The sequence below is a fragment of the Pseudorca crassidens genome, chromosome X (assembly GCF_039906515.1).
Source record: "Pseudorca crassidens isolate mPseCra1 chromosome X, mPseCra1.hap1, whole genome shotgun sequence".
In the NCBI taxonomy this organism is placed as follows: domain Eukaryota; kingdom Metazoa; phylum Chordata; class Mammalia; order Artiodactyla; family Delphinidae; genus Pseudorca; species Pseudorca crassidens.
Genome location: NC_090317.1, coordinates 133,548,815 through 133,558,267, shown reverse-complemented (window position 1 = coordinate 133,558,267; position 9,453 = coordinate 133,548,815). Strand labels below are relative to the sequence as shown.

Here is a 9,453-nt window from a genome sequence, read left to right as displayed (position 1 = left end):
CTTGAGAGATACTAGTGATTATCTACCTATATAATATTTATACCTATATCTTTCTTTTATATTAATCATCACAATCTGCTACATCTATCTATATTTTCTAAAGTGAAAATTAAATATTTCTTGTGAAAACAGTTTATCTCAATTTAATAGTTATCTATGCATATTTATATTTTCAATGAGTTAGTCTTTTTTTTCAAAATAGGTTACATTGCTAATCTGTAGTGTGTGCGTGTGTGTGCGGGGGAATGAAATGACATGGGTCTACGTGAAAATATTTTGAAACCTGTACATCCATAAAGCACCCTGAATCCTCTTAGATGAATGTGAGGCTCACATGTGTCTGGTAAGTGTCTCATGAAAGTGGTGAATGAGACCCAGGTCGTCTTTCAAGGTGTAATTTCTGTCCGTTTCTAAGTAATCACGAGAAAGTTGTTCACGTCCTTTTGGTGTTGTATTTGTACCCTGTTAGTGTATCCGGCAGGTACAACATACAGTACTTCATCTCGTAACAGTGGTTAATGATGCAGTAATCACCGTGGACCCATGATGTCCAGGTATAGATAATAAACGCGTGCATTTCATGTATGAGCGGAAGCAGCTCAGCAGGTGTCCAACCGCGTGTGTTCCTCTTGGGAATACAGAACCCCCATGTTAACGACTTTCATAAATTCTTACCATCACTCCATAACCATTATTAAAATGGTCATGAGTACCGAATTCAATAACAGTTTGATAAGATAAAATATTAGCCTAGAAGAAGCATCTGCTTTCCATCATGCAGATAAGCTCTGTAATGCTCTGAATATCCATGATTAATTATTCTAAGTCATCTAATCAATATGAAACTTTGAACTGCTTATTTTCAATTAGAAGTAACACAAAGTTTCCACAATAACAGAACTGATTTCGAAATATAGCATCTAATCCAATAATGGTTACATGCAGTATCAAATTTAATGTAAGTTGACAGAGAAAAGGGTTGATACCATTTTCTTAGCATTGCACTGTGTGCATCTAATGTCCCCCAATTCTGGAGGACTACCTAATTTATAGTTAATGCCATTTAACATATTCCACTGAGTAAATTAGGCTCTAAGGGAGCTGTGTAAATTAGGTTTTAAAGGATAAACAGAATGGGACGGTTCCGGCAGAAAACAGCTGTACTGCGTCTGTCCACATGTCATAACTGTACTCACGTATGCAATCAGTATGGACTCACTTCCTAGAATTAAAGGAAATCGTAATACTTCACTCCAGCAGTTTAATATGCTTGCACGATTTATTATGCTTTATTAATCAAAAGATTATACTATTGTAGGCAAAGGTGTTATTATTTTAGAATTGAGAAAACTCAGGTCTCCATGCATGAGAAGCATATTTATGGATGGAGGAAAAAGTGCTAGTTTCTGAGAAGAAACAGAAAGGAGTAATTTGGGGGAAGCAGCATCATTTGCTCACTAAGAAGTTTATCCCGTGGTAGGTAAAGGACAGGAACAGCATAGTATAGGAAGAGCAAAGAGCCCGAGACATTCATCCTTGATCTCATGCTGCCCCCGTGACCACGAGCAAGCAGTTCACATCTTCAGTCTAGTTTGCTTGGCTCTTGTTGAGGTTGGGATGTGTTCTAACAACTCCCTTTTGGCTCTAAAATCGCACACTGCTGTGATCACTTCCAAGTAAAGTTATACATGGACATAAACCCTTACGTTCTGTTATATAGGTAGAATATCCCAGCATTAATGGAAATGCTGGCTATTCTAGGGCATCCACGACCAAATTCCTGTTCTGCTTATGTTCTAATTCTACCTGTGTCTGCCTTTTCGTTTTTGGTGTGTTCATTGGATAGAGACAAACCATGACGTAATTCTGTTTTTCAATAGCTCATGACAGATCAAACAAGGTCCAAAGGGCTGTACAATAATTAGGGCATAACAACAACTTTAACTACTTCCTAAATTCTGAACACATAGATTATTTCGTCAGACGACAGCCCTGAATCTTAAATAGAAGAACATTGAGATGCCAGAGTTACCGAACCATACTTGGGTCCACTCGGGTCCAGAGGTGCAGTAAAGCCAATCTACTGACCCCGGGAAGTGGCGAAAGAAAGTACAGCGTTCATTGCAGGTGCCAAGCAAGGAGAACGGGCAGCTCGTGCTCAAAGGACCTGAGCTCCCTGATGGCTTTCAGGGAAGGGTTTTTAAAGACAGTGCTGGGGAGAGGGTTCTAGGATGCCTGATCAGCTCCTGGACCTTCTCCTGATTGGCTGGTGCTGAGGTAACAGGGTGGTGTTTTGGGGAATCTCAGTCATCAGCCATCTGGTTCCAACCAGCCTGGGGTCTAGTGCTTGTGGTTAGCATGTGGTCACCATCCTCCACCTGGGCGGGGGTCTTGGTTTCTGCAGAACAACTCAGAGATATGGGTCAGACTGTTATCTCTGTCCTTTCAGGAGGAACTAGGAGAGCTGTGACTCTATGATTCTAAGCCTTAACTACTTGAGTCTGCTCTTTGGAACACGGGGAAGGTCTGGGACACGAAAGCCTTTTTCTACAAACGGGGGACATAGAGGAGATACTGTACCCGGGAGATTCCCCAAACAGTCCTGCTCATTTTCAGTCCCGTCTTTTCTTGGATATCCCTCACACCTTAGGGGAAACGGATGGGACAAGAAAGGCAAGAAGGTTTTGGATGAAAAGGTTAATCCTAAACTCGGCAGGGGAACTCGGTACTGGGGGGCTTGGTTTCGCCAGGAGTCATAACCTCATAGTTCCTGATTGACATTACCAAGGGGAAATGGAAAGTCTAAGAATGGGAATTTTAGGACAGGAATGGAAGAAACGTGAGCAGAAAGAGGTTATGTAAAAGCGGTAATGATGCCCAAAACTCAGCCTCTGCGCGCTGGTGCCGAATGAAATCTCAGAGACGGTTGTGGGTGAAGTTGAAAAGAATAGCTTTATTGGTTTGCCAGGCAAAGGGGGACACTGAATTCGTGCCCTCAAAACTGTGTGTCCCAACCTGGAGGGGGGCTAGTGAGGAGTTCTGTAGCAAAGGTTCAAGGGTGGGGTTGCTGATCAGGGTCAGGGTGTATGCAGGGCCTGCACCCCTTTAATCTGGTCTCAGGTAGTCTCTCTCTCTCTCATTTTTTAAAATATTTATTTGGCTGCACGAGCACTTAGTTTTGGCGCACGGGATCTTTGTTGCAGCATGCAGGATCTTCAGTTGCAGCATGCAGGATCTTTAGCTGCAGCCTGTGGAATTTTTAGTAACAGCATGTGGGATCTACTTCCCTGACCAGGAGTCGAACCCGGGCCCCGTGCATTGGGAGCATGGAGTCTTAGCCACTGGACCACCAGGGAAGTCCCTCAGTTAATCTCTTGATGAACTTCTCTGGTCCCTTGAATCTGGCCTCAGGGGGTCTTCTCTGGAATGAAGAATGGTGACAGCTTCCATTTGTTTGGGGGGTCTTAGTGCTGTAAAGAGCTCAAAGATGTTGTCATGTGTATCCCTCGAGGGGGAGCCAGGACCTGCCCCCAGGCTGCACTATTGTTTCTTCACTGCTCCTCCCTTGTCTCTGCATCCCCATCCTTCCCTGATTGGCAACTGTTTGCATCTTCCCTTTGGGAGTCAGGGAAGGTCCAGGAGGCTGGAGTCTGTTCCCTACAAACAAGAAATGGGGGACAGAAAGGCTTCTATGCCCAGGATCCCCACAGGGTCCTGCTCAGTTTCAGTAACCCAGAGCAGTGGTGACCAGAGATAACATTCTGTTATCGAGTCTGTTGCCCTGAGACCAGGAAGCCATCATGCTAAATCAGTGGAATCTAAGATAAACCTGCAGGAAGCATACACGTTTAATGCTCATTTTCTAGAAATTGAGCACCTGCGTCCCAAATCATGGAGCCCTCGTCTTTATTTCTCTTGCCCTTCACTTTTGATCTACCAGCAAATCCCGTTGGCTTTGTGGTCATCAGATGTCTCAAGTCTGATTCTCACTCTCTCCATTTCAGCCGTGCTCTCTCAGTGATGCCCCTAGATGGGTCTCCCTGTTTCCGCTTGTGTGTTACAGACTCCACTGTGCCCCCCTGAAGTGCATACGTTGAAGCCGTAACCCCCAAAGAGACTGTATTTGGAGATGGGGCTTTTAGGGAAGTAATGATGGTGAAATGAGGTCATAACGGCAGAGCCTTGATCCCATAGAACTCCTGTCCTTACAAGAGGAGGGGGGCACACCAGAGTGCTGTCTCTGTCTCTCCCTCCCCCCTCCCCCCCTCCCTCCCCCCCTCCCTCCCCCCCTCTCCCTCCCCCCTCTCCCTCCCTCCCTCCCTCCCTCCCTCTCCCTCCCTCCCTCCCTCTCTCCCTCCCTCCCTCTCCCTCCCTCCCTCCCTCCCTCTCCCTCCCTCCCTCCCTCCCTCTCTCTCCCTCCCTCCCTCTCTCTCCCTCTCCCTCCCTCCCTCCCTCCCTCTCTCTCCCTCCCTCTCCCTCCCCCCTCTCTCCCTCTCTCCCTCCCTCTCCCTCTCTCCCTCCCCCTCCCTCTCTCCCTCCCCCTCCCTCCCTCTCTCTCCCTCCCTCCCTCCCTCCCTCTCTCTCCCTCTCTCCCTCCCTCCCCCCCTCTCCCTCCCTCCCTCTCCCTCCCTCCCTCCCCCTCCCCCTCCCTCTCTCTTTTTCCTCCACGGGAGGACACAGCAAGAAGATAGCCGTCCATAAGCCAGGTAGAGAAATCTCACCAGCAGCCAACCCTGCTGGCTCCTGAATCCTAGGCTTCCAGGCTCCAGGACCGTGAGAAAATACATTTCTGTGTTGCAGCCGCCCATCTGTGGTCCTCTATGACGACAGTCCTAGCAGATAACACAGTGTCTCTCTTTGTCCACTGCTCTCATAAAAGCCAGAGTATCTTATAAAAATATAAATGAAAATAGGTCGGGCTTCCCTGGTGGTGCAGTGGTTGAGAGCCCACCTGCCGATGCAGGGGACACGGATCCGTGCCCCGGTCCGGGAGGATCCCACATGCCGCGGAGCGGCTGGGCCCGTGAGCCATGGCCGCTGAGCCTGCGCGTCCGGAGGCTGTGCTCCGCAACGGGAGAGGCCACAACACTGAGAAGCCTGCGTACTGCAAAAAAAAAAAGGGTCATTTGTGTATGTTCTGTTATATAGGTAGAATATCCCAGGATAAATATTGCAGGTCGAATATAATCTAAGTCTTCAGCACAGCCTCCAAGGTTTTATATGACCCGCTTCCCAATCTTCTCTCCAACTTTACCTTCTACGCGTCTTCTGTGTTCACACAAGCATCCTCCTGTCACCGGAGTTCTTCCACATGTGTCCCAGAGTCCCACGGCACGTTCAGTCGCTTGATCACAGACACAGTGGTGCTAGAACAGGTCTAATGGACTTTCCTGAGCCCATCAGCGGAACCCTTATCTGTATTTTTCTGTCTTTATCACTCAGCTGTTTGCAGCACGGATGTGCGTACTGGGTGTTTCCTCAATCCTTACTTTAGTTCAAGATTTCAAGCAAGAAGAGACCATCACGCTGGCAGGCTTCTAGGTGCTGGGACACAGCACTGATCAAGACAGACAAAAGCATCAACTCAAAGAGCCTATAAGGTAAAAGTAACCCTTTATGCATCAGAAAGGTAACAAGCAGAATGGAGAAGAATCAAATCTGCAACGAGGATGGGAGGGAGACTACAGATGGCCGTGAACGTGGTCAGAATCAGTCTGCCTGTGAAGGTGACTTTTGGCAAATTTGAAGGAGGTAAGAGGGGAAGCCATGGGGATGTCTAGGGGGAAAATTCCAGGAGGAGGGGACCACAAGGGTGTAGACCCTGAGGATGAACATACAAGGTTAACTGGAAGAGCAGGAAGGACACTGGAATGGAGTGAGCCAGGGATAGAGGGTGGGGCGGGGGGAGGAAGAGACCAGCCAGTGCACTGTCTATAGGTCAGGGAAGAATGGTGGGTTTTTTTGTTTCTTTTCCAGTATAGTTTATTACAGTATATCGAGTGGAGTTTTCTGTGCTGTACAGTAGGACCTCGTCGTGTGTGCATCCTATATAAACTAGTTTGCATCTGCTAATCCCACACTCCCAATTCTTGCCTCCCTCACCCCGCTCCCTCTAGGCTGATCTCTCTGTCTGTGAGTCTGTTTCTGTTTTGTACATAAGTTCATTTGTATCTTTTTGATTCCACATCGATATCATATGGTATTTGTCTTTCTCTGTCTAACTTCACTCAGTATGATCATCTCCGGGTCCACCCATGTTGCTGCCAATGGCACGATTTCCTTCTTTTTCATGGCTGAGTAATATTCCCCTGTGTGTATAGGTAGTACATCTTCTTTTATCTGTTCCTCTGTCGATGGGCACTTAGGTTGCTTCCACGTCTCAGCTGTTGTAAACAGTCTGTAATGGGGTCTCCAGAAGGACTCCCTGGGAACGTGGCATGGGGTAAAAGTCAAGTCAGCTCTCAGCCAGGCACAGCCACACAGCTGGGGGCACTCGGGTGAGTCCACGATTTAAAACTAAAGCTGTGGAAGGTAGTTTTCAGGGCGGTGGGAGGGTCCTCTGTGGGTCCGGCTGTGCTACCCTCTCTACTTGGGACTCACAGGGGATTCCGTTTGGATGTCTGTCCTCACCTGTGGTTCAGTTGTACACGTTTTCCTTTAGAAACTGTGCCTGCACATTCCAGATGTGGTGACGGGCATGCTGCTTCTCAGGCACCTGTGGAATGCGGACACTGCTGGCATCCCCCTTGGTCTGCCCCCCTGCCCTTCCCACAGGGCTGCCCCACTTGTCACGACCATCAGCTGTACCCCAGTGGCCGTGCTGAGCGTGGGGAGAGTGCTTACGGCTGGTGGGCAGCACTCTGGTTTACATCACCCACCACCTACCTCTGCTGGACGCCTGCCCGGATGGTGGGAACACATTGCTAGCGGTGCAATTCCATACTTTAATGCTTTCTTTTTTTCATTTTATCTAAGGGTCTTTTTAATAGGCAATGAGGCCAAAACAGATGATGAAAGATAAGGGGTGTGTTTTTACCCATTTTTCGTGTACAGCAGTATCACCAGGAGCAGGGCCACAGGTAGGATGACAAAGGATCCCACCCCCAGATACCATCTCAAAAGAAAGCGCAAATGCAAACAAAATCCTCAAGGAAAGTTGTTCATTTGGACAGTGCCTTAAACGCACACTTTTTTTTTTACATGAAAATTACAATTAAAAAAATATATATTTTAGGGGCTTCCCTGGTGGCGCAGCAGTTTCCCTGGTGGCGCAGCAGTTGAGAGTCCGCCTGCTGATGCAGGGGACACGGGTTTGTGCCCCGGTCCGGGAAGATCCCACATGCTGCGGAGCGGCTGGGCCCGTGAGCCATGGCCGCTGAGCCTGCACGTCCAGAGCCTGTGCTCCGCAATGGGAGAGGCCACAGCAGTGAGAGGCCCGCGTACTGTGAAAAAATATATATATATGTGTGTGTGTGTATATATATATATATTTTTTATACTGTAGTATAGTTGATTTACAGTGGTGTTATTTTCAGGTGTACAGCAAAGTGATTCAGTTATTCATGTATCGCTTTTTTTTTTTAAGATTTAATTTTATTTATTTTTGGCTGTGTTGGGTCCTTGTTGCTACGCACGGGCTTTCTCTAGTTGCCACGAGCGGGACTACTCTTCATTGCAGTGCACGGGCTTCAGTAGTTGCAGCACGTGGGCTCAGTAGTTGTGGCGCGCAGGCTCAGTAGTTGTGGCGCATGGGCTTAGTTGCTCTGCGTCATGTGGGATCTTCCCGGACCAGGGCTCGAACCCGTGTCCCCTGCATTGGCAGGCAGATTCTTATCCACTGTGCCACCAGGGAAGTAAGTCCCTCATGTATCTATCCTTTTTCAAATTCTTTTCCCATATAGGTTGTTACAGAGTGCTGAGTAGAGTTCCCTGTGCTATATACAGTAAGATCTTGTTGTTTATCTATTTTATGTGTAGTACTGTGTATATGTCAATCCAAACTCCTAATTTATCCCTCCCCCCTTTCCCCTTTGGTAACCATAAATTTATCCCTCCCCCCTTTCCCCTTTGGTAACCATAAGTGTGTTTTCTATGTCTGTGAGTCTCTTTCTGTTTTGTACATAGATTCACTTGTATTATTTTTTAGATTCCACATATAAGTGACATCACATGGTATTTGTCTTTCTCTGTCTGACTTACTTCACTTAGTATGATCATCTCTAGGTCCATCCGTGTTGCTGCCAATGGCACTATTTCATTCTTTTTCATGGCTGAGTATACTCCGTTGTACACATGAACCACATCTTCTTTATCCGTTCCCCTCTCGGTGGTGGTTTAGTTTGCTTCCATGTCTTGGCTGTTGTAAACAGCAACAGCACAGATTTTTTACGTAAAAGTGAAAGAATTGCTTGTGCGTATCTTCACCCATCTGACTCGCTGGACTTAGTGCTGCTCATGCAGGAAAGGAATGAAAACGATTAGGCTCCTTTGGTTTTCTGTTCACGTTTACTGAGACGTAATTGTTTTCAGTAAAAGCAGCCCTTTCAGGTGGACAGGTGGGTGAGTGTTGAGCCCTGTGCACGGTTGTGGAATCAGCACCACCGCTGAGTTGTGTACATTTCCATGCTCTCTTGTCATTTTGTTGCCGACATGGTTCCTCCACGGCCAGCCCCTGGCAACCATTGTTCTGCTTCCTGCTTTAATAGCCCTCTTTCTGAAAAACAAATTTTCCTTTTTCATTAGATGTTCCTATTTTTCTTAACACGTCGCTAGCTTTCTAGTATTTATGTGAATTATTATTTATTGTCCTTTTCCTAAGTAGCACACTGGGGAAAAGGAGAACAATTTATGCAGGAAATTGGAGTTCCCTGAAGATCTGGGTAACCCCATGGAAGTGTACCCCATTTGTGCTGGGGTGAGACAAAGGTGAGACCCACTTCCTCACCCACAGAAATCAATTCCCAATGTCTAGATTTCAGGTAGCTTAGCAGCTGTGGTGTTTGATGGGGGAGGGAACGTCGTTAGTGACAGGCCAAGTTCAGGAAGGAAGAGGTTTATAGTTATTACGAAATAGTGGCTCTGTTCGCTGTGCTGTACAATATATCCATGTAGCTTATTTTTTACCTAGTACTTTGTACCTCTTACTCTGCTTCCCCTATAATGCCCCCCTCCCCCTCCCCTCTCCCCACTAGGAACCACTCGTTTCTTCTCTAGATCTGGGAGTCTGTTTCTTTTTTGTTATATTCACTACTTGGTTGTATTTTTTAGATTCCACATATAAGTGAGACCCTACGGTGTTTGTCTTTCTCCACCTGACATTTCACTTTGGAGGGAGGTATTGGAGCTTCCATAACGGTGAGAGATTGCAGGATCCATTGGCCCCATCACGCTGCTCAGGGAGAGAACGCCAGGGTCAGACGTCAGGGACCATCTTCATGCAGGGTCGGGGGGGAC

At 47.1% G+C, this 9,453-nt stretch overlaps 1 protein-coding gene across 4 annotated transcripts in view; it reads right to left on the bottom strand.

Moving 5' to 3' along the window:
• Positions 1 to 2,933: 2,933 nt before the first annotated feature.
• LOC137217552 (uncharacterized) overlaps positions 2,934 to 9,453 on the bottom strand; it is a 132,771-nt gene continuing 126,251 nt past the window's right edge. For 3 of the 4 annotated variants that reach the window (XR_010940132.1, XR_010940134.1, XR_010940133.1), the window contains 4 exons: positions 8,200 to 8,713; positions 6,631 to 6,715; positions 5,255 to 5,593; positions 4,632 to 5,104 (listed from right to left, as the gene is read on the bottom strand). The gene's annotated coding sequence lies outside the window, so the exon portion shown is untranslated. Of the gene's footprint in view, positions 3,658 to 4,631; positions 5,105 to 5,254; positions 5,594 to 6,630; positions 6,716 to 8,199; positions 8,714 to 9,453 lie in introns of those variants that run through there. The other variant, XM_067724555.1, reaches the window with a different exon arrangement.